General features: G+C 45.3%; 1 protein-coding gene across 2 annotated transcripts in view; it reads left to right on the forward strand.

Annotated features, from left to right (window-relative positions):
- mymk (myomaker, myoblast fusion factor) overlaps positions 1 to 20,866 on the forward strand; it is a 96,663-nt gene that overhangs the window by 49,484 nt on the left and 26,313 nt on the right. The window contains exon 7 of one of the 2 annotated variants that reach the window (XR_015760770.1): positions 9,505 to 9,699. The exons of the other annotated variant lie outside the window; for it this stretch is intronic. The gene's annotated coding sequence lies outside the window, so the exon portion shown is untranslated. Of the gene's footprint in view, positions 1 to 9,504; positions 9,700 to 20,866 lie in introns of those variants that run through there. 2 annotated transcript variants of the gene reach the window in all.

Genomic DNA, 20,866 nt, shown 5'->3' on the forward strand with positions numbered 1-20,866 from the left:
GAGCTCAGAGTTCTACGTGAATGTATGCAGCTTTTGAGCAAAGTGCAATGTAACTCTGCAAGTACAAATTCACCAAAATATATGTGTGCATGTGGGTCTTTGTCTGTCTGTCTGTGTGTGTCTGTCTGGGGTGGGGGTTGTGAGTGTGAGAAAGTGTGTGTGTGTGTGTGTAGTGAGTGCAGAGTGTCTTAAGTCTGTGAGGGGGTGCATGTGTGGGGGTGTCTTGTGCGCGTCTGTGTGTACCTGTGTCCGTGTGTATGTGAGAGTGTGTGTGTGTAAGAATATCCGTGTGTGTGTGTGTGTGTAGTGCGTTGCTCCGAAAGCTATTGTGCTTCCAATTAAACCTGTTGGACTATAACCTGCTGTTGTGTGATTTTTAACTTTGTACACCCCAGTCCAACACCGGCATCTCCAAATCATTAGTGCAGATGGTTTGAATGGAGCCGTTTTGTCAGGTGTATTCAGGAGGGTTTCCTTACTCAGCATATAGACAGGCCGACGAGGGAAGAGGCCATTTTGGATTTAGTGCTCGGCAATGAGCCAGGACAGGTGTCAGATCTCACGTTGGGAGAACACTTTGGTGAAAGTGATCACAACTGCCTCACATTTACCATAGCCATGGAAAGGGAAGGGAGCAGTTACCATCGGAAGATATATAATTGGGAACAGGAAATTATGACGCTATCAGACAGGAGTTGGGAAGTACAGACTGGGAGCAATTGTTCCACAGAAAGGGCACAGCAGACATGTGGAGACTGTTTAAGGAGCAGTTGTTGCGAGTGATGCACAAATTTGTTCCTCTGAGACAAGCAAGAACGAGTAAGATTAAGGAGCCTTGGATGACGAGAACAGAAGAGCTTCTCGTCAAAAAGAAGAAGGCAGCTTACGTAAGGTGGAGGAAGCAAGGGTTTAGCGCAGCTTTATAGGATTACAGGCTTGCTAAAAAGGATCTCAGAAATTGATTGAGGAGAGTCAGGAGGGGGCACAAAAAAGGCTTGGCAATAAGGACTAGGGAGAACCCAAAGGCACTTTACTCATACATGAGGAATAACAGAATGATCAGGGAGAAGGTAGAGCTGGTTAGGGATAGTGGTGGGAACTTGTGCGTAGAGTCTGAGCAGGGGAAGCCCTAAATGAGATTTTTGCTTTGTTTTTCACTAAGGAAAGGGACCTTGTTGTGAATGTGAACTTTGAGGAGCTGGGAAATAGGCTTGAACAGATCAAGATTGATGAAGTTGATGTGCTGGAAAATTTGGAAACACTGCGATTAATAAGTCTCCAGGGCCAGACCAGATTTATTGCTCAGGGAAGTGAGAAAGGAGGTTCCTAAGCTGGTTGCGAAGATCTTTGCTTCCTCACTCTCCATGGGAGTCGTACTGGAGGATTGGAGGGAGATGAATGTTGTTCCTGTTTTCAAGAAGGGTAATAGGGAAATCCCTGGCAATTACAGACCAGTCAGTCTTACATCTGTGGTCAGCAAGGTTTTGGAAAGAATTTTGAGAGATAGGATTTATGATTATTTGGAAAAGCATAGCGTGATTAAAAGCAGTCAACATGGCTTTGTTAGATGCAGATCATGCCTCACAAATCTTATTGAGTTCTTTGAGGAGGTGACAAGACAGGTCGACAATGGTCGAGCAGTGGATGTGGTGTATTTGGACTTCAGCAAGGCATTTGATAAGATTCCCCATGGTAGGCTCATTCATGAAGTCAGGAAGTATGGGATACAGGGAGATTTAGCTATCTGGATTCAAAATTGGTTGGCTGACAGAAGGCAGAGAGTGGTTGTAGATGGAAAGTATTCTGCCTGGTCCTCTGCCTATTCTGTTCTTGGTCCTCTGCTCTTTGTAATTTTTATAATTGCTTGGATGAGGAGTTTGGCAGGTGGGTTAGTAAATTTGCAGATGACACAAAGGTTGGAGATGCCGTTGATAGTATCGAGGGTTGTTGCAGGCTGCAGTGCGACATAGACAGGATGCAGAGCTGGGCTGAGAAATGGAGTTCAACCTGTTTAAATGCGAAATGAATGCATTTTGGTAGGTTGAACTTGAATGCTGAATGTAGGATTAAAGACAAGGTTCTTGGCAGTGTGGAAGAACAGCAGAATCTTGCTATTCAAGTGCAAAGATCCCTCACATTTGCCACCCAAGTGGATAGGGTTATTAAGAAAGCATATACTTTTTTGGCTTTCATTAACAGGGGGATTGAGTTTAAGAGCTGCGAGGTTTTGCTGCAGCTCTACAAAACCCTGGTGAGACCACACTTGGAATATTGTATCCAGTTCTGGTCATCCTATCATAGGAAAGAAACAGAGGCTTATGAGAGGGTGCTAGGAAGGTTTATCAGGATGCTACCTGGACTGGAAGGCTTGTCTTAAGAAGAGAGGTTGACTAAGCTCGGACTTTTCTCTCTCTGGAGAGAAGGAGGAAGAGGGGTGACCTGACGGAGGTGTAGAGGCGACATCAGAGGCAGGTTCTTTACACAGAGAGTTGTGAATGCATGGAATGCGTTGCCAGCAGCGGTGGTGGAAGCATAGTCATTAGGGACATTTAAGCGATTGCTAGGCATGCACATGGACAGCAGTGAATTGAGGAATGGATCTTTGAGAATGCTGGTGGCCTTTCCTTGACAGCGGACCAGGTAGATGGATTCTTTAGATGGGAGGTTGGCCTTTGTGATTGTCCGGGCCGAGTTCACCACTCTCTGTAACCATCTCCGATCTTGAAGGTACAGTTGTCATACCAGATAGTGATACATCCAGACAGAATGCTCTCGATGATGCACCTATAAAAGTTGGCAAGGGTATTCGACCATCATGTCATATTTCCTCAGCTGCCTGAGGGAGAAGGGACATTGTTGGGCCTTTGTAACCAGTACGTCCACATAAAGAATCCAAGAAAGCTTGGTGTTGATAACTATTCCCAGGGGCTTGACACGCTCCACTCGGTCCACCTCTGTGCAGTTAATGTGTAGGGGGCATGAGTAACATCCCGCCAAAAGTCAATAATGAGTTCCTTGGTTTTGCCACCATGGAGAGCTAGATTGTTCTCAGTGCACCATTTTTCCAGGTCTTCCACCTCCCATCTGTAGTCCGTTTCGTTGCCATCTGAGATTTGACTGATTATAATAGTGTCATTAGCGAACTCGTAAATGGCATTGTAAATGGTATTTGACGACGCAGTCATGAGTATACAGGGCTGAGTACGCACCCCTGTGGGGGCTCCATTGTTGAGTGTTATAGTGAGGATGAAATATTGTCCCCAATCTTCACTGATTGTGGTCTGTGGGTCAGGAAACTGAGGATCCAGTTGCAGAGAGTGGGGCTTAGTCTGAGATCACAAAGTTTAATAATCAGTCTCGAGGGGATAATAATGTTGAAGGCTGAGCTGAAGTCAATGAGTAGGATTCTTACATAGCTTTTCTTGGTGTCAAGATGTTCTAGGGAGGAGTGAAGGGCAAGTGATATAACATCTGACATGGATCTGTTGGTCCGATAGGCAAATTGGAATGGGTCAAGAGTATTTGGCCCGTATCCCTCTTGGGATATTATGTTGAAGTTGTACAAAAAGTTGATGGGGCCTCTTCTGGAGTACTGTGTCCAGTTCTGGTCTCCCTGTTATAGAAAGAATATTATTTAGCTGGAGCAGATGAGGTTTACCAGGACATTGCCAGGAATGGAGGGTTTGAGTTATAAGGAGAGGCTAGATAGGCTGGGACTTATTTCACTGAAGCATAGAAGGTTGAGAGGTGACCTTTTAGAGCTTTATAGAATAATGAGGGGTATAGATAAGGTAAATGGCAGGTGTCTATTTCCTCGGGTGAGGATTTCAAGATTTGTATCATCGATAGTCACAGGTGAGGTGCTGGAAGACTGAAGGTTGGCAAACATGATGCCACTATTTAAGAAAGGTGGTAAGGACAAGCTGGGGAGCCTGACATCGGTGGTGGGCAAGTTGTTGGAGGAAATCCTGAGGGATAGGATGTATATGTATTTGAAAAGGCAAGGACTGATTAGGGAGAGTCAACAAGGCTTTGTGCGTGGGAAATCATGTCTCACAAACCTGATTGTGAGTTTTTTGAAGAAGGAACAAAGTGGATTGATGAGGGCAGAGCGGTAGACGTGATCTTTTTGGACATCAGTAAGATGTTCAACAAGGTTCCCCGTGGGAGACTGGTTAACAAGGTTAGATCTCATAGAACACAGGGCGAACTAGCCATTTGGATGCAGAACTGGCTCAAAGGTAGAAGACAGAGGGTGGTGGTAGAGGGTTGTTTTTCAGATTGGAGGCCTGTGACCAGTGGTGTGCCACAAGGACCGATGCTGGGTCCATTACTTTTCATCATTTATATAAATGATTTGAATGTGAGCATGAGAGGTATCGTTAGTAAGTTTGCAGATGACACCAAAATTGGAGGTGTAGTGGTTAGCGAAGAAGATTACCTCAGGATCCTGATCAGATGGGCCAATGGGCTGAGAAGTGGCAGATGGAGTTTAATTTAGATAAATGCGAGGTGCTGCATTTTGGGAAAGCAAGTCTAAGCAGGACTTATACAATTAATGGTAAGGCCCTAGGGAGTGTTGCTGAACAAAGAGACCTTGGAGCGCAGGTTCATAGCTCCTTGAAAGTGGAGTCGCAGGTAGATAGGATAGTGAAGAAGGCGTTTGGTATGCTTTCCTTGATTGTTCAGAGCATTAAGTACAGGAGTTGGGAAGTCATGTTGCGGCTGTACAGGACATTGGTTAGGCCACTGTTGGAATATTGCATGCAATTCTGGTCTCCTCCCTATCGGAAAGATGTTGTGAAACTTGAAAGGGTTCAGAAAAGATTTACAAGGATGTTGCCAGGGTTAGAGGCTTTGAACTATAAGGGAGAGGTTGAATAGGCTAGGGCTGTTTTCCCTGGAGCGTCAGAGGCTGAGGGGTGATCTTATGGAGGTTTATAAAATCCTGAGGAGCATGGATAGGGTAAATAGACAAGATCTTTTCCCTAGGGTAGGTGAGTCCAGAACTAGAGGGGATAGGTTTAAAAGAGACCTAAGGGGCAACTTTTCATGCAGACGGTGGTATGTGTATGGAATGAGCTGCCAGAGGAAGTGGTGGAGGCTAGTACAATTGCAACATTTAAAAAGCATCTGGATGGGTATATGAATAGGAAGGGTTTGGAGGGATATGGGCCGGGTGCTGGCAGGTGGGACTCGATTGGATTGGGATATCTGGTCGGCATGGATGAGTTGGACCGAAGGGTCTGATTCTGTACTGTACACCTCTATGACTAGGAGGCATATTTTTAAAGTGAGAGGAGAAAGATTTTAAAAAGACATAAGGGGTAATTTTTTACACAGAGAGAAGTTTGTGTGCAGAATTAACTTACGGAAGAAGTGGTGGATCTGGGTTCAGTTACAATATTTAAAAGTCATTTAGATAAAAAATGTTTGGAGGGATATGGGCCAAGTGCGGGCAGGTGGGGCTAGTTTAGGTTGGGATTTTGGGTGGCATCGAACTGCTTGGACCAAATGATCTGTTTCCATATTGTATGACTCTATGACTCAATGGACTCTATGACTCTAAACCCTTCCTATTCATACACCCATCTGGATGCCGTTTAAATGTTGTAATTGTATCCACCTTCTCTGACAGCTCATTCCATACATGCACCACCTTCCACTTAAAAAAGAATCCCTTGGGTCCTTTTTAAATCTTTTCCCTCTCACCTTAAACCTATGCTCTCTAGTTTGGAATTCCCCTACCTTGGGAAAAAGATCTTGGCTATGCATTCTATCCATTGTCCCTCATGATTCTATAAGCCTTAATAAAGTCACCTCTCAGCCTCCAATGCTTCAGGGAAAACAACTCCAACTTATTCAGCCTCTCCCTATATCTCAAACCGTCCAACCCCAGCAACATCCTTGTAAGTCTCTTCTACACCCTTTCAAGTTTCACAATATCTTTGTGGTTGTAGGGAGCCCAGAATTAAACACAATATTCCAAACACTAAACAAAGTATGCCTAACAATATTCTGTACAGCTGCAATATGACTTCCCAATTCCAATAATCAATGCACTGACCAGTAAAGGCAAGTGCATAAAACACCTTCTTCACTACTCTGTCTACCTGCAGTTCCATTTTCAAGGAAATATGAAATTGCACCCCAAGTTCTTTTGTTCACCAACACTCCCAGAACCCAACCATTAAGTGTAAAAGTCCTGGTCTGATCTTCATTTCCAAAATGCAACACCTCACACTTACTTACCTTCAACTTCATCTGCCACTTCTCGGCACATTGTCCCATCTGATCAAGGTCCCATTGTACTCTGCGATAACCTTAAAACATAGAACATAGAAAAATACAGCGCAGTACAGGCCCTTCGGCCCTCGATGTTGCGCCGATCCAAGCCCACCTAACCTACACTAGCCCACTATCCTCCATATGCCTATCCAATGCCCGCTTAAATGCCCATAATGAGGGAGAGTCCACCACTGCTACTGGCAGGGCATTCCATGAACTCACGACTCGCTGAGTAAAGAACCTACCCCTAACATCTGTCCTATCCCCACTTAATTTAAAGCTATGCCCCCTTGTAATAGCTGACTCCATACGTGGAAAAAGATTCTCACTGTCAACCCTATCTAAACCCCTAATCATCTTGTACACCTCTATCAAGTCACCCCAAAACCTTCTTTTCTCCAATGAAAACAACCCCAAGTGCCTCAGCCTTTCCTCATACGATCTTTCTACCATACCAGGCAACATCCTGGTAAACCTCCTCTGCACCCGTTCCAGTGCCTCCACATCCTTCCTATAATATGGCGACCAAAACTGCACACAATACTCCAGATGCGGCCACACCAGAGTCTTATACAACTGCAACATGACCTCAGTACTCCGGAACTCAATTCCTCTACCAATAAAAGCCAGTACGCCATATGCCTTCTTCACCGCACTATTTACCTGGGTGGCAACTTTCAAAGATCTGTGTACATGGACACCAAGATCCCTCTGCTCATCCACACTACCAAGTATCCGACCATTAGCCCAGTACCCCATCTTTTTATTACTCTTACCAAAGTGAATCACCTCACACTTAGCTACATTGAACTCCATTTGCCACCTTTCTGCCCAGTTCTACAGCTTATCTATATCCCGCTGCAACCTGCCACATCCTTCCTCACTGTCTACAACTCCTCCGACTTACGTATCATCCGCAAACTTGCTCACCCAACCTTCTAACCCCTCCTCCAGGTCATTTATAAAAATGACAAACAGCAATGGTCCCAAAACAGATCCTTGCGGAACACCGCTAGTGACGGCACTCCAAGATGAACCTTTGCCATCAACTACTACCCTCTGTCTTCTTCCAGCCAGCCAACTCCTAATCCAAACCTCCAACTCACCCTCAATGCCATACTTCCGTATTTTTTGCAGTAGTCTACCTTGGGTAACCTTATCAAACGCCTTACTAAAATCCATATACACCACATCTACCGCTTTCCCCTCGTCCACCTCCTTAGTCACCTTCTCAAAGAATTCAATAAGGTTTGTGAGGCACGACCTGCCCTTCACAAAACCATGCTGACTATCCTTGATCACATTATTCCTATCCAGATGTTCATAAATCCTATCTCTTACAATTCTCTCTAAGATTTTGCCCACAACAGAAGTGAGACTCACCGGCCTATAGTTACTAGGGTTATCCCTACTCCCCTGCTTGAACAAGGGAACCACATTTGCTAGCCTCCAATCTTCTGGCACTACTCCTGTAGACAACGAGGACATAAAAATCAAGGCCAATGGCTCTGTAATCTCCTCCCTTGCTTCCCAGAGAATCCTAGGATAAATGCCATCAGGCCCAGGGGACTTATCTATTTTCACCCTTTCCAGAATTTCCAACACCTCTTCTCTACATACCTCAAAGCCATCCATTCTACTTAATTGTGACTCAGTACTCACATTGACAACAATGTCCTGTTCCTGATTGAATACTGATGAAAAGTGTCTCCCCAATCTCTTCAGCCTCCACACGCAACTTCCCACTACTATCCTTGACTGGACCTATTCCTACCCTAGTCATTCTTTTATTCCTGACATACCTATAGAAAGCCTTAGGGTTTTCCCTAATCCTACCAATTAAGGACCTTTCATGTCCCCTCCTTGCTGCTCTGAGCTCTCTCTTCAGGTCCTTCCTGGCTACCTTATAACTCTCAATCGCCCCAATTGAACCTTCACGCCTCATCTTTACATAGGCCGCCCTCTTCCATTTAACAAGGGATTCCAATTCCTTATTAAACCACGGCTCCCTCACACGACCCTTTCCTCCCTGCCTGACGGGTACATACTTATCAAGGACACTCAATAGTTGCTCCTTGAACAAGCTCCACATATCAATTACGCCCTTGCCTTGAAGCTTACTTTTCCAAGCCACACATCCTAAGTCATGCCTCACCACATCATCATTTCCCTGCCCCCAGCTATAACTCTTGCCCTGTAGTGCACACTTATCCCTCTCCATCACTAGAGTAAAAGTCACCGAATTGTGGTCACTGTCCGGTGACCTTTATTCTAGTGATGGAGAGGGATAAGTGTGCACTACAGGGCAAGAGTTATAGCTGGGGGCAGGGAAATTATGATGCGGTGAGGCATGACTTAGGATGTGTGGCTTGGAAAAGTAAGCTTCAAGGCAAGTTTCTTTGCTGCCATTACACTACCAATTTTGGTCTCATCTGCTAACTTACTAATCATGCCTCCTAAATTCATATTCAAATCATTTATATGAATCACAAAAAGCATGGACCCAGCACTAATTGTTGTTACACATTGCTGGTCACAGCCTCCAGTCCGAAAAACAATCCTCCACCACCATCCTGTCTGCTACCTTCAAGCCAATTTTGTATTCAAATGGCTAACTCCCTGGATTTCGTGTGACCTAACCTTGTTAACCAGTCTATTGTGTGGAACTTTGTCAAATGCCTCATTGAAGTCCATATAGGCAACGTCCACCACTCTGCCTTTATTGAACTTCTTTGTCACTTCTTCAAAAAAATTCAATTGAGTTAGTGAGACATGATTTCTCACACACAAAGCCATCTTGACTATCCCTAATCAGTCCTTACCTTTCCAAATACATTAAATGTCTGTCCCTCAGAACCCCCTGCAACAACTTACCCACCATTGATGTCAGGTTCACTGGTTTATAGTTCCCTGGTTTTTGCTTACCACATTAGCCAACTTCCAGTCTTCCAACACCTCACCTATGGCTATTGATGATACAGATATCTCAGCAAGGGGCCCAGCAATCACTTCCCTAGCTTCTATGAAATACCTAATCAGGTCCTGGGGATTTATCCACCTTTATACATTCTAAGGCACCCAGCTCCTCCTCCTTTGTATTATGGACACTTTTCAAGATATCACTATATATTTCTCCAAGTTCTCTAGCTTCCATATCCTTCTCACAGTAAAATCTGACACAAAATACTCATTTGGTATCTCACCCATCTCTTTCAGTCAACCTGGTAAAGCTACAAAACAGGTCTCCTTGTATGGCAAACAGTTGAAGCAGCATACAGAATGGGCTTAGTGGATCCACAGCCAACAGATCAAATTGAAGCTCTGCAGTCCTGCCACGTCTAGTTGTGAATGATAGTGGCCAATCAAACAATGAGGTGTCTACCATTTGATGTAGTCTACTTAGACATCAGCAAGACTTGATAAGATTCTGCATGGGAGACTGATAGTGAAGGTAAGAGCCCATGAGACCCAAGGAACTTTGACAAATTGGTTCCAGAATTGGCTGAGTGGCAAGAAAGAGCGGGTGATGATTGAAGGTGACAAGAAGCCTGTGTCCAGTGAGGTTCTGCAGGGATGAAAGTTGGGCCACTTGCTGTTTGTGGTATCTTAAATTTTTTTAGATTAGATTAGATTAGATTACTTACAGTGTGGAAACAGGCCCTTCGGCCCAACAAGTCCACACCGCCCCGCCAAAGCGCAACCCACCCATACCCCTACATTTACCCCTTACCTAACACTACGGGCAATTTAGCATGGCCAATTCACCTGACCTGCACATCTTTGGACTGTGGGAGGAAACCGGAGCATCCGGAGGTAACCCACGCAGACACGGGGAGAATGTGAGGCGGGAATTGAACCCGGGTCTCTGGCGCTGTGAGGCAGCAGTGCTAACCACTGTGCCACCATGCCGCCCACAAATGATTTAGACTTGAATGTAGGAGGGTTGGTCATCAATTTGTGGATGATATGAAAATCAGTGGGGTGGTAAATAGTGAGCCTTCAATTACAGGGGGATATAGATGGGCTGGTCAGATGGACTGATCAGTGGTGAAGGGAATTCAGTCTGGATAGATGTGATTTAATGCACTTGAGCAATACAACAAGGCAAGGAAGTACATGATGAATGGTAGAACCTGGGAAGTTGTGAGGAACCGAGGGACCTTGTTAACATTGGTCCTTTTGGGTAGCACGGCACGTAAGTAAAATGGTTAAGAAGGCTTTTTTCTCATTCATTTTAGATTAGATTCCCAACAGTGCGGAAACTGGCCCTTCGGCCCAACCCAGTCCACACTGACCCTCTGAAGAGTAACCCACCCAGACCCATCTCCCTCACATCCAAATAAGTGGGAGGTATTCACCAAGTGGGGAGTACTCCTGACTTTTGCCTTGTATATGCTGGACAGGCTTTGGGGAACCAGGAGGTGAGTTACTACCCACAGTATTGCTAGCCTCTGACCTGCTCTTGGAGCCTCTGTATGTATGTGTTGAGCTTCTGGTCAATGGTGACCCCAAGATGTTGATAGTGGGAGATGTAGTGATCATTGATGGTAATACAATTGAATGCCAAGAGACAATGGTTAGATCATCTTTTATTGGAGATGGTTGTTGCCTGGCATTTGTGTGCCATGAATGTTACTTGTCAATTATCAGCCCAAACCTGGATATTGTCCAGATATTTGTGTATTTGAACATGGACTGCTTCAGTATCTGAGGAGTTGTGAATGGTACTGAACATCCCCACTTCTGACCTTATGATGGAGGGAAGGTGGCTGAGCCTGGGAAACTACACTGAGGAACTTCTCCAGAGATGTCCTGAGTTTAGCATATGGTTTACTTGCCTTCATTAGTCAAGGTATAGAGTTTAAGAACAAGGAGGTTATGTTGGAACTGTATAAAATGTTGATTAGGCCACACCTAGAGTACCGTGTAAAGTCTGGAACCCACATGATAGGAGGGATGTGATTACACTGGAGAGGATGCAGAGGCGGTTTAACAGGATGTTGCCTCTGCTTTTTAGTTTTTAGAGAGTTTTAGTTATGAAAAGACATTCAATAGATTGAAACAAAAACAGAAGATTGCTGGAAAACTCAACAGGTCTGGCAGCATCTGTGGAGAGAAAGTAGAGTTAACGTTTCAGTTCCAGTGACCCTTTTTCAGACTCTTCTCGTTGTCAGGGGTTGGTTTCCTCGGAACAGAAAACACTGAGGGGGACAATTAAGGTGTATAAAATTATGAGGGGCATAGATAACATAGATAAGAAGGAACATTTCCCTTTGCTGGAGGGATCAATGATCAGAGGACGTAGATTTAAAATAAGGAGCAGGAGGTTTAGACAAGGTGGTAGGGTCTTGGGGATAGAACATAGAAACATATAGCACAGAACAGGCCCTTAGGCCTACAATGTTGTGCCGAGACTTAATCCTAATGTTAATTATATAGTAACTTAACCTATGCACCTCTCAACTCACTGCTATCCATGTGCATGTCCAGCAGTCTCTTAAATGTCCCCAATGACTTCGCTTCCACCACGCCAGCTGGCAACGCATTCCATGCATTCACAACTCTCTGTGTAAAGAACCTACTTCTGATGTCTCCTTTATACCTTTCTCCTAATATCTTCAAACTATGACTTCTCGTACCAGTCAATCCTGCCCTGGGGAAAATCCTCTGGCTATTGACTCTAAGTATTCCTCTCATTATTTTGTACACCTCAATTAGGTCTCCCTTCTTTCTCCTTCTCTCCAGAGAGAAAGATCTGAGCTTATTCAGCCTTTCTTCATAAGGCAAGCCCTCCAGTCCAGGCAGCATCCTGGTAAACCTTCTTTGCACCCTCTCCAAAGCCTCTGTATCTTTCCTGTAGTAGGGCGATTAGAACTGGACACAATATTCCAAGTGTGGTCTCACCAGGGACTTGTAGAGCTGCAGCAAAACCTCGCAGCTCTTAAACTCGATACCCCTGTTAATGAAAGCCAAAATACCATATGCTTTTTTAACAACCCTATCCACTTGGGTGGCAACTTTGAGGGATCTATGTACTTGCACACCCAGATCCCTCTGTTCCTCCACACTGCCAAGAATCCTGTCTTTAATCCTATGTTCAGCATTCGAGATCGACCTTCCAAAATGCATCATTTCGCATTTATCCAGGTTGAACTCCATCTGCCATTTCTCAGCCCAGCTCTGCAGCCTGCAGTAGCCCTCAGTACTATCGATGACACCTCTAACCTTTGTGTCATCTGCAAATTTACTAACCCACACCTCAACCTCCTCATCCAAGTCATTTATAAAAACTACAAAGAGCAGAGGCACAAGAACAGAGCCCTGCGGGACCCCACCTAACACTGTCCTCCAGGCAGAATACTTTCCATGTACAACCACTCTCTGCCTTCTGTCAGCGAGCCAATTCTGAATCCAGATAGACAATTCTCCCTGTATCCCATACTTCCTGACTTTATGAATGAGCCTACCATGGGGAACCCTATCAAATGCCTTGCTGAAATCCATATACACCACATCCACTGCTCGACCGTCGTCGATCTGTTTTGACACCTCTTCAAAGAACTCAACAAGATTTGTGAGGCATGACCTGCCCCTCACAAAGCCGTGCTGACTGCCTTTAATCTCACTATGCTTTGCCAAATCATCATAATTCCTATCCGTCATAATTCTTTCCACAACCTTGCTGACCACAGACGTGAGACTGGCTGGTCTGTAATTGCCAGGGATTTCCCTATTACCCTTCTTTAAAAGTGGAATAACATTCGCCTTCTTCCAATCTTCCAGTATGACTCCCGTGGAAAGCGTGGAGACAAATATCCTCGCCAGCGGCTTAACAACCTCCTTTCTCACTTCCCGGAGCAGCCTAGGATAAATCTGGTCTGGCCCTGGGGACTTATCAATCTTAATGTTTTCCAAAGTTTCTAGCATATCATCTTCATCAATCTTGATCTGGTCAAGACTGTACCTAGCTCCTCTAAGTTTTCATTGACAACAATTTCCCTTTCCTTAGTGAAAACCAAAGCAAGAAACTCATTTAGGGCTTCCCCTATCTGCTCAGACTCCACACACAAGTTCCTTCTACTATCCCTGATCAGCCCTACCTTCTCCCTGATCATTCTCTTATTCCTCATGTATGAGTAAAACGCCTTTGGGTTCTCCCTAATCCTTCTTGCCAAGCCTTTTTTGTGCCCCCTCCTGGCTCTCCTCAGTCCATTTCTGAGCTCCTTTCTAGCAAGCCTGTGATCCTCTAAAGCTGTGCTAGATCCTTGCTTCCTCCACCTTATGTAAGCTGCCTTCTTCCTTTTGACATGAAGTTCCTCTGTTCTCGTCATCCAAGGTTCCTTAATCTTACCCCTTCTTACCTGTCTCAGAGGAACAAATTTGTGCATCACTTGCAACAACTGCTCCTTAAATAATCTCCACATGTGTGGAACGATTGCTCCCAGTCTGTACTTCCCAACTCCTGTCTGATAGCGTCATAATTTTCTTTTCCCCAATTAAATATCTTCCCTTGGTAACTGCACCTTTCACTCTCTAAGGCTATGCTAAATGTGAGGCAGTTGTGATCACTTTCACCAAACTGCTCTCCCACCGCAAGATCTGACACCTGTCCTGGCTCGTTGCCAAGCACCAAATCCAAAATGGCCTCTCCCCTCGTCGATCTGTCTACATCTGTAGAAAACCCCCATTGTGGTGGCTGTTCCCTTGCTGTTCCTAACTTCCACCCATACTGACTCAGTAGACAAACTTTCCTCAACAACCTTCATTTCTGTAGCTGTGATGCAATCTCTGATTAGCAATGCTACACCCCATCCTCTTTTTCCACCCTCCCTGTTCTTTTTAAACGTTCTAAACCCTGGAACATCAAGAAATCATCCCTGCCCCTGTGAAACCCACGTCTCCGTTATGGCCACAACATCGTAGCCCCAAGTACTGATCCATGCTGTACGTTCGTCACTCTTATTCTGGACATTCCTTGCATTAAAGCAGACACACTTTAACCGATCCCTTGGTTTCATCGCGTGAGAAACCTTCCTGATAGATTCAATATATCCTGTCACTGTCCTGTCTGCAACTGACCCCCTCTCAGACATGTGGCTCTGATTCCCACCCCCCTGCCAAACTAGCTAAAACCCACCCGAATCGCACGAACAAATCTCCCACCCAGGACATTTGTATCCCTCCAGTTCAGGTGCAACCCGACCTTCATGTAGGTACCCAATGGTCTAGGTATCTGATGCCCTGCCTCCTGCACCAGCCTCGCAGCCACGTGTTAAGCTGCATTCACTGACTGTTCCTCACCTCACTATCTCAAGGTACCAGTAGCAAACCTGTGATCACTACTCTACTCGTTCTGCTCTTCAGCTTCCAACCTAACTCTCTGTAGTCACTTTTCAGATCCTCCATCCCTTTCCTGGCTCTATCATTATGTACCACGATTTCTGGCTGCTCCCCCTACCCCTTCAGAATCTTGTAAACCCGATCGGCGACATCCCGGACCCTGGCACCAGGGAGGCAACGTAACTCCCGTTCCTGACCACAAAATCTCCTGTCAATCCGTCTAACTCTTGAGGCCCCTACCACTATTTTCCCCCCCCCTTCCCTTCTGAGCCACAGTGCCAGGCTCAGTGCCAGAGACCTGAAAACTATGGCTTTCCCCTGATAGGCTATCCCCACCAGCAGTATCCAAAATGGTATACTTATTGCTGAAGGGAACAGCCACAGGGGATCCTGCTCTGACCGTTGGTTCCCTTTCCTCCCCCTGACAGTAACCCAGTTGTCCTTATCCTGTGTCTGGGGAGTAACCACCTCCCTGTACATCCTCTCAATTTCCCCCTCAGCATCCATGATGATCTGTAGTTCATCCAGCTCCAGCTCCAGTTCCCTAACTCGGTTTTCGTGGAGCTGGAGTTGGGTGCACTTCCCGCAGATGTAGTCAACAGAGACATGTGAAGTGTGCTGACATCATATCCCGCTACTCTGAAAGCCCGCACAGAACTAAACAAAGCAAAAAAAAGAGAAACCTGAAAACTTAACTAGTTTATAGACTCTTAGTAAAGTTAGAGTAGTTGGGTGGGAGGGAGGCCCTACGGTGTCGGGTCTCGGGTTTAGATCTCACCCACTTAAAATCTCCCCAGAAGTCCTTCGCTCCTCCCTCGCACCTCTTGGCAAATGGAGGCCCCGACGCCTGAGCTAAGGTTTTTAAATGTGGAACTCATTGCCTGTATGCCTGTAAGAGTTGTAGAGGCAGAAACCTTCGTACATTTAAGAAATATATAATTGTGCAATCGGGATGCCAAGGCATACGAGTCTGTGGACCAAGTGCTGGAAAATGGGTTTGGAATACTTTGGTGCTTGTTTTTGACTGATGCAGACTTAATGAGCTAAAGAGCCTTTTCCTGTAGTGTATACCTCTATGGCTATAATAAACAGGAAGTGGACGCTCCAGAATCCTTAACGACATGAGAGCCCAGACAAATGATCAATATTGATCTTTTTTTGAGGATCCAAGCATCAGAGATGTTAGTATTCAGTCGCTTTATTTAACCCAGCATGCTATCGAGAAATGGCTGAAGACACAGTTGCAACACTGGTATCTACTCGACTTTGTGCAAAATTGCCCAGGAATGTCCTGTCCACAAAATGCAGGGCAAATCAAATCGGGCAAATTACGGCTCTATCAGTATTTTCTCTATCATCCGCAAAATGATGGTGGCATCATCGGTAGCGCTATCAAACCTGTAACAGCAAACTTGCTCGCTATTGCTCAGTTTGGCTTCTATAAAAACCATGTCCTCTTACTTTTCCAAACTTTTAACCAAGGACTGATATGGGAAAAGTGCTGTTTTAAAAACCAAGGATTGCTGAAGAATTACTGATATTTTTTAAAAGCAAGTAACCTGACACTCATTGTAAGCACTGTTTATACAGTTGTTTGATCAAGCAGTACTTGAAGTGTAGCATGTATGGGTATGTGTGTGTAAGGGGGAAATTATCAGGAGATTAGAGTTTTATTTAGTAGAGTTATATGCTGATGCTTCATAATCGTTTACCTGTAGTAATAGTTTAATTGCTTGTATTAATGAGTAGTTTTTGTTAAGTATAGAAACTAGCTGCCAATCTGGTTCTGAAAATTATGTAAATTAGGGAATTGTGCATATTGTAAGAAGGTGACTCTGGAAATAGTTTGATGATTCTGGAAATAATGGAGTTTGATTTCCAGTGCCCAATGAGCTGTTAACAGTACCAGGACCACTTGGTTCTTAACCTCATTATAACAGCAATGCAAATATGAACAGAAGAGCAGAACTCTGAGATGAGGTGAAAGTGACTGATATCAAGGCAGCATTTAACCAAGAATTACATCAAGTACCTCTAGAAAAACTAAAGTCATTTCTAGCACAAAGGAAGATGATTGTTAGTGTTGAAGGTCATCTTCTCAGCCCCTGGATATTTTTGTAGGAGTTCCTCATCCTAGTCACAACCATCTGAAGCTGCTTTATCAATGATCTTCCCTCCTTCATAAGAATAGAATAGAAGTAGAAATATTCGCTGATGATTGCACAATGTTCAGCTCCATTTTCAACTCCTCATATTATGAAGCAGTTCTTATCCATATGTATCAAAACTTGGCCAATATCCAGGCTTGAGTTGATAAGGAACAAGTAACATTCGCACCATACATGTGCCTGGAAACTCCCTAAACTAAATCTGTCATTTACTAGTCAGAAGAGTGATGGAATACTTCACATTTGCCTGGGTGAGTTCAGCTTCAATAACACTATAGAAACTTGACACCATCCAGGACAAAACAGCCCACTTGATTGGCACTATATCTACAAACCTCCACTCCCTTCACCACTGATGCTCAGGAAGAGGAGAAAGTGAGGTCTGCAGATGCTGGAGATCAAAGTTGAAACTTTATTGCTGGAACAGCACAGCAGGTCAGGCAGCATCCAGGGAACAGGAGATTCGACGTTTCGGGCACAGGCCCTTCTTCAGGAATGAGCAGAGAGTGTTCAGCAGGAGAAGATAAAAGGTAGGGAGGAGGGACTTGGAGGAGGGGAGTTGGAAATGTGATAGGTGGAAAGAGGTCAAGGTGAGGGTGATAGGTCGGAGTAGGGTGGAGGCGGAGAGGTCAAGAAGAAGACTGCAGGTCAGGAAGGCGGTGCCGGGCTGGAAGGATCCGGCTGAGACAAGGTGGGGGGAGGGGGGATGAAGAAACTGGTGAAGTCCAAGTTCATCCCCTGCGGTTGGAGGGTTCCCAGTCGGAAGATAAGACGCTCCTCCTCCGACCGTCGGGTTGTTGTGGTTTGGCGGTGGATGAGTCCAATGACCTGCATATCCTCGGTGGAGTGGGAGGGGGAGTTGAAATGCTGTGCCACAGGTTGGTTGGGTTGGTTCGTCCGGGTGGCCCAGAGGTGCTCCCTGAATCGCTCCGCAAGTAGGCGGCCTGTCTCCCCAATATAGAGGAGGCCACACCGGCTGCAGCGGATGCAGTAGATGATGTGGGTGGAGGTGCAGGTGAATCTGTGGCGGATATGGAAGTTTCCCTTGGGGCCTTGGAGAGAAGTGAGGGGGGAGGTGTGGGCGCAAGTGTTGCACCTCCTGCGGTTGCAAGGGAAGGTGCCGGGAGTGGTGGTTGGGTCGGTGGGGGGTGTGGATCTGACAAGGGAGTCGCGGAGGGAGTGGTCTCTACAGAAAGCTGATAGGGGAGGGGAGGGAAATATATCCTTGGTGCTGGGGTCTGTTTGGAGGTGGCGGAAGTGACGGCGGATGATGCGCTGTACATGGAGATTGGTGGGGTGGTAGGTGAGGACCAGTGGGGTTCTGTCCTGGTGGCGGTTGGAGGGGCGGGGCTCAAGGGCGGAGGAGCGGGAAGTGGAGGAGATGCGGTGGAGGGCACCGTCGACCACGTCGGGGGGGAAATTGCGGTCCTTGAAGAAGGAGGCCATCTGTGTTGTACGTATTTTGAACTGGTCCTCCTGGGAGCAGATGCGGCGGAGACGAAGGAATTGGGAGAATGGGATGGCGTTTTTACAGGGGGCAGGATGGGAGGAGGTGTAGTCCAGGTAGCTGTGGGAGTCGGTAGGTTTGTAGTAGATGTCCGTGTTGATTCGGTCGCCTGAGATAGAAACAGAAAGGTCTAGGAAGGGGAGGGAGGAGTCCGAGACTGTCCAGGTGAATTTGAGGTCGGGGTGGAAGGTGTTGGTGTAGTGGATAAACTGTTCAACCTCCTCGTGGGAGCACGAGGTAGCGCCGATACAGTCATCAATGTAGCGAAGAAAAAGATGGGGGGTGGGGCCAGTGTAGTTGCGGAAGATGGATTGTTCCACATACCCTACGAAGAGGCAGGCATAGCTGGGGCCCATGCGGGTGCCCATGGCTACTCCTTTTGTTTGGAGAAAGTGGGAGGATTGGAAAGAAAAGTTGTTCAGGGTGAGGACCAGTTCGGTCAGTCGAAGGAGGGTGTCGGTGGAAGGGTACTGGGTGGTACGGCGGGAAAGGAAGAAGCGGAGTGCTTTGAGTCCTTCGTGATGGGGGATGGAGGTGTACAGGGACTGGATGTCCATGGTGAAGATGAGGCGTTGGGGACCGGGGAAGCGGAAATCCTGGAGGAGGTGGAGGGCGTGGGTGGTGTCACGAACGTAGGTGGGGAGTTCTTGGACTAATGGGGACAGGACCGTGTCGAGGTATGCCGAGATGAGTTCGGTTGGGCAGGAGCAGGCTGAGACGATGGGTCGTCCGGGGCAGTCAGGTTTGTGCTGCCATTAGAAGATGCTCAGGAAGAATACTGTGTACCAAGTACAAGATGCAATGCAGAAATTCATCAAGGCTCCCGAGATAGCACCATTTAGAAAGACAATGGCAGCAAATACATGGTATCCCCACCATCAGCAAGCTCCCCTCCAAACCACTCACCATCTTGACTTGCAAATATATCACTGGTCCTTCAATGTCACTCGGTCAAAATCCTAGAATTCCCTCCCTAATAGTATTATTGATGTACTTAGATCAAATGGACTGATACTCATTCCCAACTTCTCAAGGACAACTAGGAAATAAATGCTGACCAAGCCAAGTGACATCCATATTCCATGAATGGATAATTTTTTTTTTTAAATCATGTGTGCTGCTATTGCCCCTTTAATCCCATGAGCTTCAATTTTTCTAACGAGGTAATTTATCAATCACCTTTAAAAGTACATATCCACAACTTTAATCCACCACCTATAATCCCTCTCCACTATTACGTTAATTTCCTTACTTATGGATTTCAATAACTTCTCCACAACAGATGGTAGGCTATCTGGTTTATAATTTCCTGGTTTCTGTCACGTTTTTAAAATACGAGAATTACATTTATAATTTTCCAATCTAAAGAGACAGTTCCTGCACCAAGAGGGTTGGAGGATTTTGGCTGAAGCACCTTCAATTTCCTGACCTAATTCTTTTAAAACCCAGGGGTGGAAACCATCAGATCCTGTGGATTAAGTCTTTGGTTTCATTTTTTTTATCATACTGTTTTCTTGCTTTCTTTAACTTTACAGAATTCCAGTTCATTATTAATTTTCCTGAAATGCCAGGTATCCTGTTTCTCTCTTGTGAGGACTAATTATTCAACAAATCTGCCATTTTATTATTTTTGTTAGAATATATCTAGTGTAACTGCAGCCAGTTTTGGGCACTACATCAATATATTTGCTTGTACTGGTACAATACAGATTCACTGAAATGATTACAGGTCTTAAACAGTTAAGTTATGAATACAAGTTACCTGGACTAAGCTTTTATTTCCTTGTGTTTAGAAGATTAAGGAGTGATTTAATTAAGATGGTTAAAGAATTTTGTTTAAAATTCTTGCTAGCACAGTGTTATTGTCCATCTCTAGTTGTTTTTAAGAATGTGGTGTTGAGCTGCCTTCTTGAATTGCTGCAGTTCATTTGCTGTGGGTAATCCCACAATGCTGTTAGGGAAGGATTTCCATGATTTTGACCCAGTGACACTGGAGGAACAAATATATATTTCCAAATCAGGATAGTGAGTGGTTTAGAAGGGATCTTGGAAGGGTGACATTGCTATGTAACTTCTGTCCTTGTCCTTCCAGATGGTACAGGTCTTCAATTTAGAAAGATTGTCACTGTTGTTTAAATACCCTTGGAATTCTGCTGTTTTGTCCACATTTGAACTAAGACTGTAATGAGGTCAAGAGCTGAGTGACCCTGTTGAATCCTAACTGAGCATCCGTCAGCAGATTATTGTTAAGCAAGTGCTGCTTGCGAGCACTGTTGATAATACTTTCCATCATTGTACTGATGATCAAGAGAGGACTAATAGGGCAATAATTGGCTGAGTTGAATTTGACTAATTTTTTGTGTACTGTACATATCTGGGCAGTTTGCCACATTATCAGGTAGGTGCCAGTGTATTATCTATACTGGAATGGTTTGTCGAGGGGTGCAGTAAGTTCTCGAGCACACGTTTTCAGTACTATTACTGGAATGCTGTCAGGGCATACAGATGTTTCAGTATGCAGTGCTTCCAGATGTTTCTTGATATCATGGGGAGTTAATCAGAT

Source organism: Chiloscyllium plagiosum, unplaced genomic scaffold (assembly GCF_037043375.1).
Source record: "Chiloscyllium plagiosum isolate Xiang-an unplaced genomic scaffold, Cpla_swu_hap1 HiC_scaffold_21, whole genome shotgun sequence".
In the NCBI taxonomy this organism is placed as follows: Eukaryota; Metazoa; Chordata; class Chondrichthyes; order Orectolobiformes; family Hemiscylliidae; genus Chiloscyllium; species Chiloscyllium plagiosum.